The following is an 8,219-nucleotide window of genomic DNA, read 5'->3' as shown; positions in this document are numbered from 1 at the left end:
GGAAAAAGCACAACAGAGTCTTCTAAGCCGGAGAAAATACAGGTCTGAAAGATTTAGCTTCATCTGAACCTCTCCTGTTAGTTTTTGGAATTTGGCTGTTATTTATGCAGAGTATGGTGTTCACAGAAAGATTTAAATGACACAGTAGAGGACAGTAGGGGGTAATAAGAAAATAAATTGCTTAGGAAAAGGTGTTGGGGAGCCTCCTTAACTGATGAGAATATGGGCCTTTATATGCAGTAAGAGAGGCAGTGGCTTTGGGTTATTTTTCTAAGTCTCTCCACAAAATACAAAAATAACACAAAACTGTATCTCCCTAGGCACGATTCTGTTCCATCACACAAAGCCATACAATGCACGATTCTGTTCCATCACACAAAGCCATACAATGCACGATTCTGTTCCATCACACAAAGCCATACAATGCACGATTCTGTTCCATCACACAAAGCCATACAATGCACGATTCTGTTCCATCACACAAAGCCATACAATGCACAATTCTGTTCCATCACACAAAGCCATACAATGCACGATTCTGTTCCATCACACAAAGCCATACAATGCACGATTCTGTTCCATCACACAAAGCCATACAATGCAAGATTCTATCACACAAAGCCATACAATGCAAGATTCTATCACACAAAGCCATACAATGCACGATTCTATCACACAAAGCCATACAATTATCATGGTGTTTGTGGCAAGTTGAGGTAAAAATTATCAACTTTGGTAACTTTGCAAGATCTGCCACTACTCCCTCTTTTGTTTTAAATTGGTTACACTATTTCAGCTCCAGTGTGCACAGAGATACTGGATATTATTCTTAGTATAAAAGCATACAATGGAGACTGACCTAGTTTTTCTCTGCAACAAGTATAATAAGATTGAATTTAGAGACATCAGTACATACTAGTAATGCATGTGCTTAATCTATCTATTGCCAAATCCTTTAATCCCGTAAAGGGTGGCCACAAACTAGTCACCTCCATGTTGCCATGTCCCCTGCCATTTTGCTGCCCTCCCCCCAGCTCACAACTTCCTCACTCGTATACCTCTCCACTCCATCCCTCCATCTCATCCTCAGCCTCTCCCTCCCTCTCCCTTTAAGCTTTTGGCTGATACAGGTTTCCTCTGACTCAAGTATCTCTAATCCTTTCAGTCCCTTAATGTATTTTTCCATTTGATTCGTGCTACCACCAATTTTATTCAGCTCTGGATAGACTTAGCTCTAGAGGAGTTGAATCCAGCCTTCAATTACCCCATAATACAATAGCCTGAGAGAGAGAGAGAGAGAGAGAATAAAAAGGCCAGGCAGCAGCAAGAATTAGTAACAGGATGGAGAGAATTAAGATGGTGAAGTACTTACCTGTGACAATAGGTGTACAGGGTGTCTCAAAAAATATGTATATTAACTTTTTGTCTGCGTAACCTGAATGATATGGTACTTAGGACTAGAGACAGGCCCAGACTTCAACACAGTTCATGTACTCTATCTGTCAAACTGTAGCCAGACACCAAAATCCCATAAGGGGTGGCCGTTTGTCTTTGAGTTAGTTGTTTTATGGGGAGGGGCACTAATCCTCCGCCAACCCACTTGCTGACGTGGAAGAACACATATGAGTTGGTTATATGGTTACCACCCAGCGTTGTAAATGGTTTCCTGGCTTACAGGAAACCATTAGGCTTGTCACTCAATGTAAAGCCACCTGAAAAGGAAAGAAGAGTAATAAAAAGTGACAGGAAAGATGGGAGAAATAGGAAGAGAGGAGGACAGACACAGAAAAAAAATGATAATGGTGAAGGAAGAAGTAGGCAGCACTACATCAAGTGAGTGGATGATGGTCACCACCACCTACCACAAAAATAATCAAACCTAGATATTACTTGAAGTCTGAAGCTTATGTTTTTGAGTCAGTTTAGTGTCTTTCCCTACCATACCATTCAGATCGTGTTAATAATTCAAATCGCATACAATTCTCTGGTGTGTTTTACCTACCATACTATTCAGATTTTAATAATTCAAAACACACACAGTTCTTTTTAAGACACCTTGTACTGTAACTAGCCTTGACAATCCACGTTTCTCAGGCATTTGTGATTTTCCTGGAGTGCAGTGCTAATATGGCCAGTGCACTCTTGCCTATTATATGAGGAACTTCATGGAGTAACTCTGAGTGTACCACAACAGAGAGAAAACAGAGGATAGAATATGGCTTTTTGGACACAGAACACCTTTGACATTTCTCCATGGGATGCCTCAGAATGTTTATACCAATGCTCTGTGGAGGAACACTGAAAGCTGCATAGAGTATAAAAAAAAATCGTCATCTCACCATCTTGAATGCTGAGATGCAACAAAAGATTAAAACATGAAACACACAGACTGGTCCAGTTTAGTGTTTGGTTAGTTCCTCGATTTATCAAGTCTGGCGTGCTCTGAGATACTCCATGGAGAGCCTGATATTAGGTTGTTTTGAGGTCATTTTAGGAGGACATAGCATAAGTAAATAAATAAATAAACTGCTGTATGGATGTGGACAGCAATGTACTGGTAAAACATCTGAATTACCTTGTTCACGACGAGCATGTTAACAGTCAGGGATTAAGGTACCTTCCCAATAATGTTCAAAGATTATATTAAAGCTCATTCACTTTAACTAGACAGAAAATTTATCCAGTTTGCACTTAACTTTCTGCAGCTCAGTGGCAGAATAAGACAATACTAGGTCTCAATATTCGTAGCATAAAACACTTCTTTGTGACTAGCACCACACTGTACTCTAGTTTTAATTTCTTGTTGCAACTCAGCGTTCAAGATGGAGAGACAGAGCAATTAACACCTAAATATGGAAAGAAGGTAATAAACACCTGAATGAATTGAACGGTGATTGACATTTCTTTACCAAACTCTAAACTGGACCAATATATGTGTGTTCTTGTTTAAACCTTTGTTGCATCTCAGCGTTCAAGATGAAGAGACAGCAATTAACACCTAAATATGAGTGGCAGTAAATACCTAAATGAAATAACAGCACATAGCATTCCATAACCAAACTCTAAACTGGACCAATATATGTGTGTTCTTGTTTTAATTGCTTGTTGCATCTCAGCGTTCAAGATCGAGTGACAGCAGTTAACCTAAATATGGAAAGAAGGTAATAAACACCTGAATGAAGTGAACAGTGATTGACATTTCATAACCAAACTCTAAACTGGACCAATATGTGTGTGTTCTTGTTTAAACCCTTGTTGCATCTCAGCGTTCAAGATGGAGAAATAGCAATTTAACACTTAAGGTGAACAGAGCACAGCAAAGCGTAACCAAACTTTGAACTGGACCACTATATGTCTTTGGATAGTCTGATGTATAATGGTATTGTATATACAGTATGGTGTATTTAGGTGATGCTCATTTCTCTGACCGTCTGTCTATCTACTGCCAGACACCTTAATCTGTAAGGGGTGGCCACAAATAAACCGCCTCCATGTCGCCCTGTCCCCTGCCATTTCACTACACTCCCCCCAGTTCAAACCCCCCTCCTTCATATACTGTACCTCTCCACTCCATCCCTCCATCTCAACCTTAGCCTACCTCCTCCCCCTCCACCTCACTCACATACACTCTCCTCATTAGTCCCTCGCTTTCCATCCTCTCCACATGGCCCAACCACCCCAGTCTACTTCTCCTAACACTTTCATACAGTACTATATATAACATAAAAACTCCTTACTTCAACATCCTATAGTCAGTTTATTTTTAGCTGACAAAACTGGGCCTCTTCAACTAAAATATTGTCATGATTGCATAAAATTTGATGAGCAATAATTATGGGGCAGAAATGAGTCTCCTTGGTTACTAGTGAAGTTTATACTCCATTCTGACTACACCTGGCCAACAACCGAACTGAAAGAGGCTACTATGGATTTTTGTCTGATGAAACTAAACGAACTATAGTAATACATAACTGACACATTTAACCTGTGTGTGTGTGTGTGTGTGTGCAACCAGAATCGATGGACCTAAAGATTTATCAGAAAAATATTTGTATTCCGTCCACCTCATTCTTGGTCCCAGGTGCTGAGCTGGGGGGAGGGCACCAAAACAGTGGGGGACAGGGGGACACGGAGGCGATTTGTTTGTGGCCACGTCTTACAGGATCAGGGCATCTGGACATTAACAGAAGTTTGTATACCTAGCCATACTGCCTTCATTTAATAACATTTCTGGATGGCTGATACTTTGTCCAGTGTTATACTCTACAAGAATACAACACTGAATTATTACAGTACCTTATACGATGGTTCAAATGACGAGGCTGTAGCAGAGAATTTTCAAATATATATCTCAATATTTTGGTGCATTCCGAAGAGAAAAGAATGCAAGGATAATTTTCAGGTATATGATCTGTATAAATTTCCTGCATTGTAAATACTGTACTGCCTTTAGTGAAAACTTGTGAAGCACTGGGAGTGTTTGTAAATGTACACAAGGAAAGAAAAAAATGTATATTGGTGCACAGGTGGTCTGATGCCAGGTGTATACGGCACATTTGTTAGCTGGCAGTACAGTTAACTCTCAATTCTTCATCGTTGAAATATCCGGCAAGATTATGCAACACGTGACACTGAAATGGGAGGTAAATGATGGGTCTATGCAATGTATTACTGTGTCATTATGCACTGTATTACTGTACGGTATCATTAGGCATAAAATACATCATCATCCGGACCTCCTTTCCCACCCAAGGGCAGGGTCATGAAATACAATACAGTAATTTCCATCTTTTACTCATGGGAAAGTAGTTAGGACAGAAGGTTGAGACCGACAGTAGCATAATATCTGTCTCAATATCGAATGCTGAGCCAATGGGGTACTATGCATATCCGGCATTTCACATTGTTTGGCGTAAGGCTGGGCTGAATCGTGCTGGATAATTGAGAGTTTGCTGTACTGTATATGGCACCTAACAACAGGGCTACCAAAATGTGTAGGATTGGCCACTAATGTTTCACTGTCCTATGTTCAGTGAGTCAAATGTTTCACTCATACTGTCTGTCTATCTATCTATCTATCATGCATACTGTCTACCTATCTTCAATCCATCACGCTACATGACTATCTATCTATCTCATGCATACTGTCTGTATCTATCTATCTCACACATACTGTCTATCTATCTATCATGCATACTCTCTATCTATCTATCATGCATAGTCTGTCTATCTGTATCAAGCATACTATCTATCTATCTATCTGTCTGTCATGCATACTGTCTATATCTATCTATCATGCATACTATCTATCTATCTATCACACACACTGTCTACCTGTCTACCTATCACACATACTGTCTGTCTACCTGTGTATCTGTCCATCACGCGTACTGTCCAGATACTTTTCTTTCCTTGTGTACACCAGCTTTAAAGGCACCATGGTACGCACTACTTGTTGGAAGAGTTGTGAGAGTTATATTTATACATCTAAGTGTCTACCATGGTTGCTAATGTGTAAATACCATATGTATAATGGTGTATATATATTGTTTGCTATGGTCTGTATTACTGATGGAAGCAGAAAATTGGTATACATATTGATAGGTATTTTCTGGCACATACACTTCTGTGGGTATAAGTGTAGTAGTAACAGGGAGCAGTGTAGCAGTAACAGGATGAAGTGTAGCAGTAACAGGAAGAATAGCAGTAACAGGAAGCAGTGTAGCAGTAACAGGAAGCAGTGTAGCAGTAACAGGAAGCAGTATAACAGTAACAGGATGAAGTGTAGCAGTAACAGGAAGCAGTATAGCAGTAACAGGAAGTATAGCAGTAACAGGAAGCAGTATAGCAGTAACAGGAAGCAGTATAGCAGTAACAGGAAGCAGTATAGCAGTAACAGGAAGCATTATAGCAGTAACAGGAAGCAGTATAGCAGTAACAGGAAGAAGTGTAGCAGTAACAGGAAGAAGTGTAGCAGTAACAGGAAGAAGTGTAGCAGTAACAGGAAGAATAGCAGTAACAGGAAGCAGTGTAGCAGTAACAGGAAGAATAGCAGTAACAGGGAGCAGTGTAGCAGTAACAGGGAGCAGTGTAGCAGTAACAGGAAGAAGTGTAGCAGTAACAGGAAGAATAGCAGTAACAGGAAGCAGTGTAGCAGTAACAGGAAGAGGTATAGCAGTAACAGGAAGAGGTATAGCAGTAACAGGAAGAATAGCAGTAACAGGAAGCATTATAGCAGTAACAGGAAACATTATAGCAGTAACAGGAAGCAGTGTAGCAGTAACAGGAAGAATAGCAGTAACAGGAAGCAGTGTAGCAGTAACAGGAAGCAGTGTAGCAGTAACAGGAAGCAGTGTAGCAGTAACAGGAAGAATAGCAGTAAGAGGAAGCAGTGTAGCAGACAGTATACACACACATTTTCCAGCCTCACGACCTCCTAACCTCGTACAGATTCCCACAGCTGAGAAAATATCCAACTCTTATACTGTGAACATTATAAACCTTCTTTTCGCCATGAGAAATCAGATACCAAAAAGTTAAATGGATATACCTCACTCCTACAGCTGGAAAAACACAGACACACAGACACACACACACATTCTGATGAGATAATCAAAAAAATCACACAAAACACACACAAAAAGACCCGTTCCACACACACACACATCACACAACACACACACACACACACACATCACACAACACACACACACACACATCACACAACACACACACAGACCCCCTCCACACACACACATCCTCACCCTATATAATTTAACCACTGCTCGTCCAACTGCTGTACAATATTATCCCTGAACTGTAAAGATGGCAACTAATAAATGACCACAGAAGTAATTATGTTTTTTTTCCGAGCCTTTGACAGATTACAGGATTACAAAACTTCTAACCATATATTCAACTATAAAAAAATAAAAAGGTTAGTATGGAGAGAATGAATGTGGGTAGTGTGGTGGAGAGGGAGGGTTTGAAGGAGGGAGATGGAGGGAATAGCAGAGTGGATGGATATGGTGTGAATGTGAGTACGAGAGGCTGGATGCTGAGAGAGAGAGAGAGACAGGGGGGTTATGTAAAGAAGAACTGAAAGATGGATATGGTGTCAATATGTAGGCGAGGTTGGAAGCCGAGAGAGAGAGTTACGTAAAGAAAAACTAAACGTAAACTTGATCGTGGAAATTTACTCTACTCTTGCTAGGTAAATAATTCCTAATAGTGACCGTAAACAATATGGGGCTGAAGGCATAAAATGATAAGAACCATCAACTGACTATCCAGAGATTAACCCAAACATCCATTACTCATCAGTTAACCTTGTCAGATAATATATATATATATATATTTTTATGCGAGGAAGAAGGAACCAAAGGCCATGAGACTGCACTAACAGTTCCCTCCAAGAGAAAAAATACAACAGAGAACCAAATTCAAGATACACAATACTGTACTCCTGAAATATACACTAATAAATAAACAAATACATATATATACTGTACATAAAGGCAAATACAAAAACTTTTACTGGTGTGTAATGCATAAAACAAATACAGTGCAGGTGTAAATACCAGCTTATACAACAACAAAAAACTAAAATAATATAAACCATATATAGTGTATATATATATATATATATATATATATATATATACACACACACACAGTACACCCTCGATATAGGGAACTAATTGGTAGCAGACCCTTGACGTTACAGCTGACAGTTTGTTAAAGCCAATCACCAAGCTGTTTGGTAATTTCCCAGGTGTTGTGGCTTTTACCAAACAAAGATCGTTAAATATGGAGTGTCGTTTGGCCGTACAGTCATATATAACATACAGCTGGGTTTAAATAACTCTTTTTCTCCATAAATGTTTTATTTACAACTCCTCTCACGATGCTGGTCACCCAGAGACCATTCTGCAGGATGTGGAGGAGACGTGTGTGTGTGCATGTGTATAGGAATGCCACACTGGTCAGTGTTGCCTGCATGTCAATTCTATTACCAAATGAAAACTCATTAAATGAGCATGACACTTGGCCACCTCAAGCAGGTCATTAAAACTGAAATTCCTTAAGAGAGGGTTCAGTATATTGAGGGTTTATTGTGTGTGTGTGTGTGTGTATATATATATATATATATATATATATATATATAAACAAAATACATACAAGAAACAATCCATAATAATGACAAGTACAAACAATTT

This window comes from Coenobita brevimanus, chromosome 35, assembly GCF_032717465.1.
Source record: "Coenobita brevimanus isolate Jiangsu-jjx chromosome 35, ASM3271746v2, whole genome shotgun sequence".
Taxonomy (NCBI): Eukaryota; Metazoa; Arthropoda; class Malacostraca; order Decapoda; family Coenobitidae; genus Coenobita; species Coenobita brevimanus.
The sequence above is the reverse complement of the archived record's forward strand: the minus strand, read 5'-3'. Positions refer to the sequence as shown.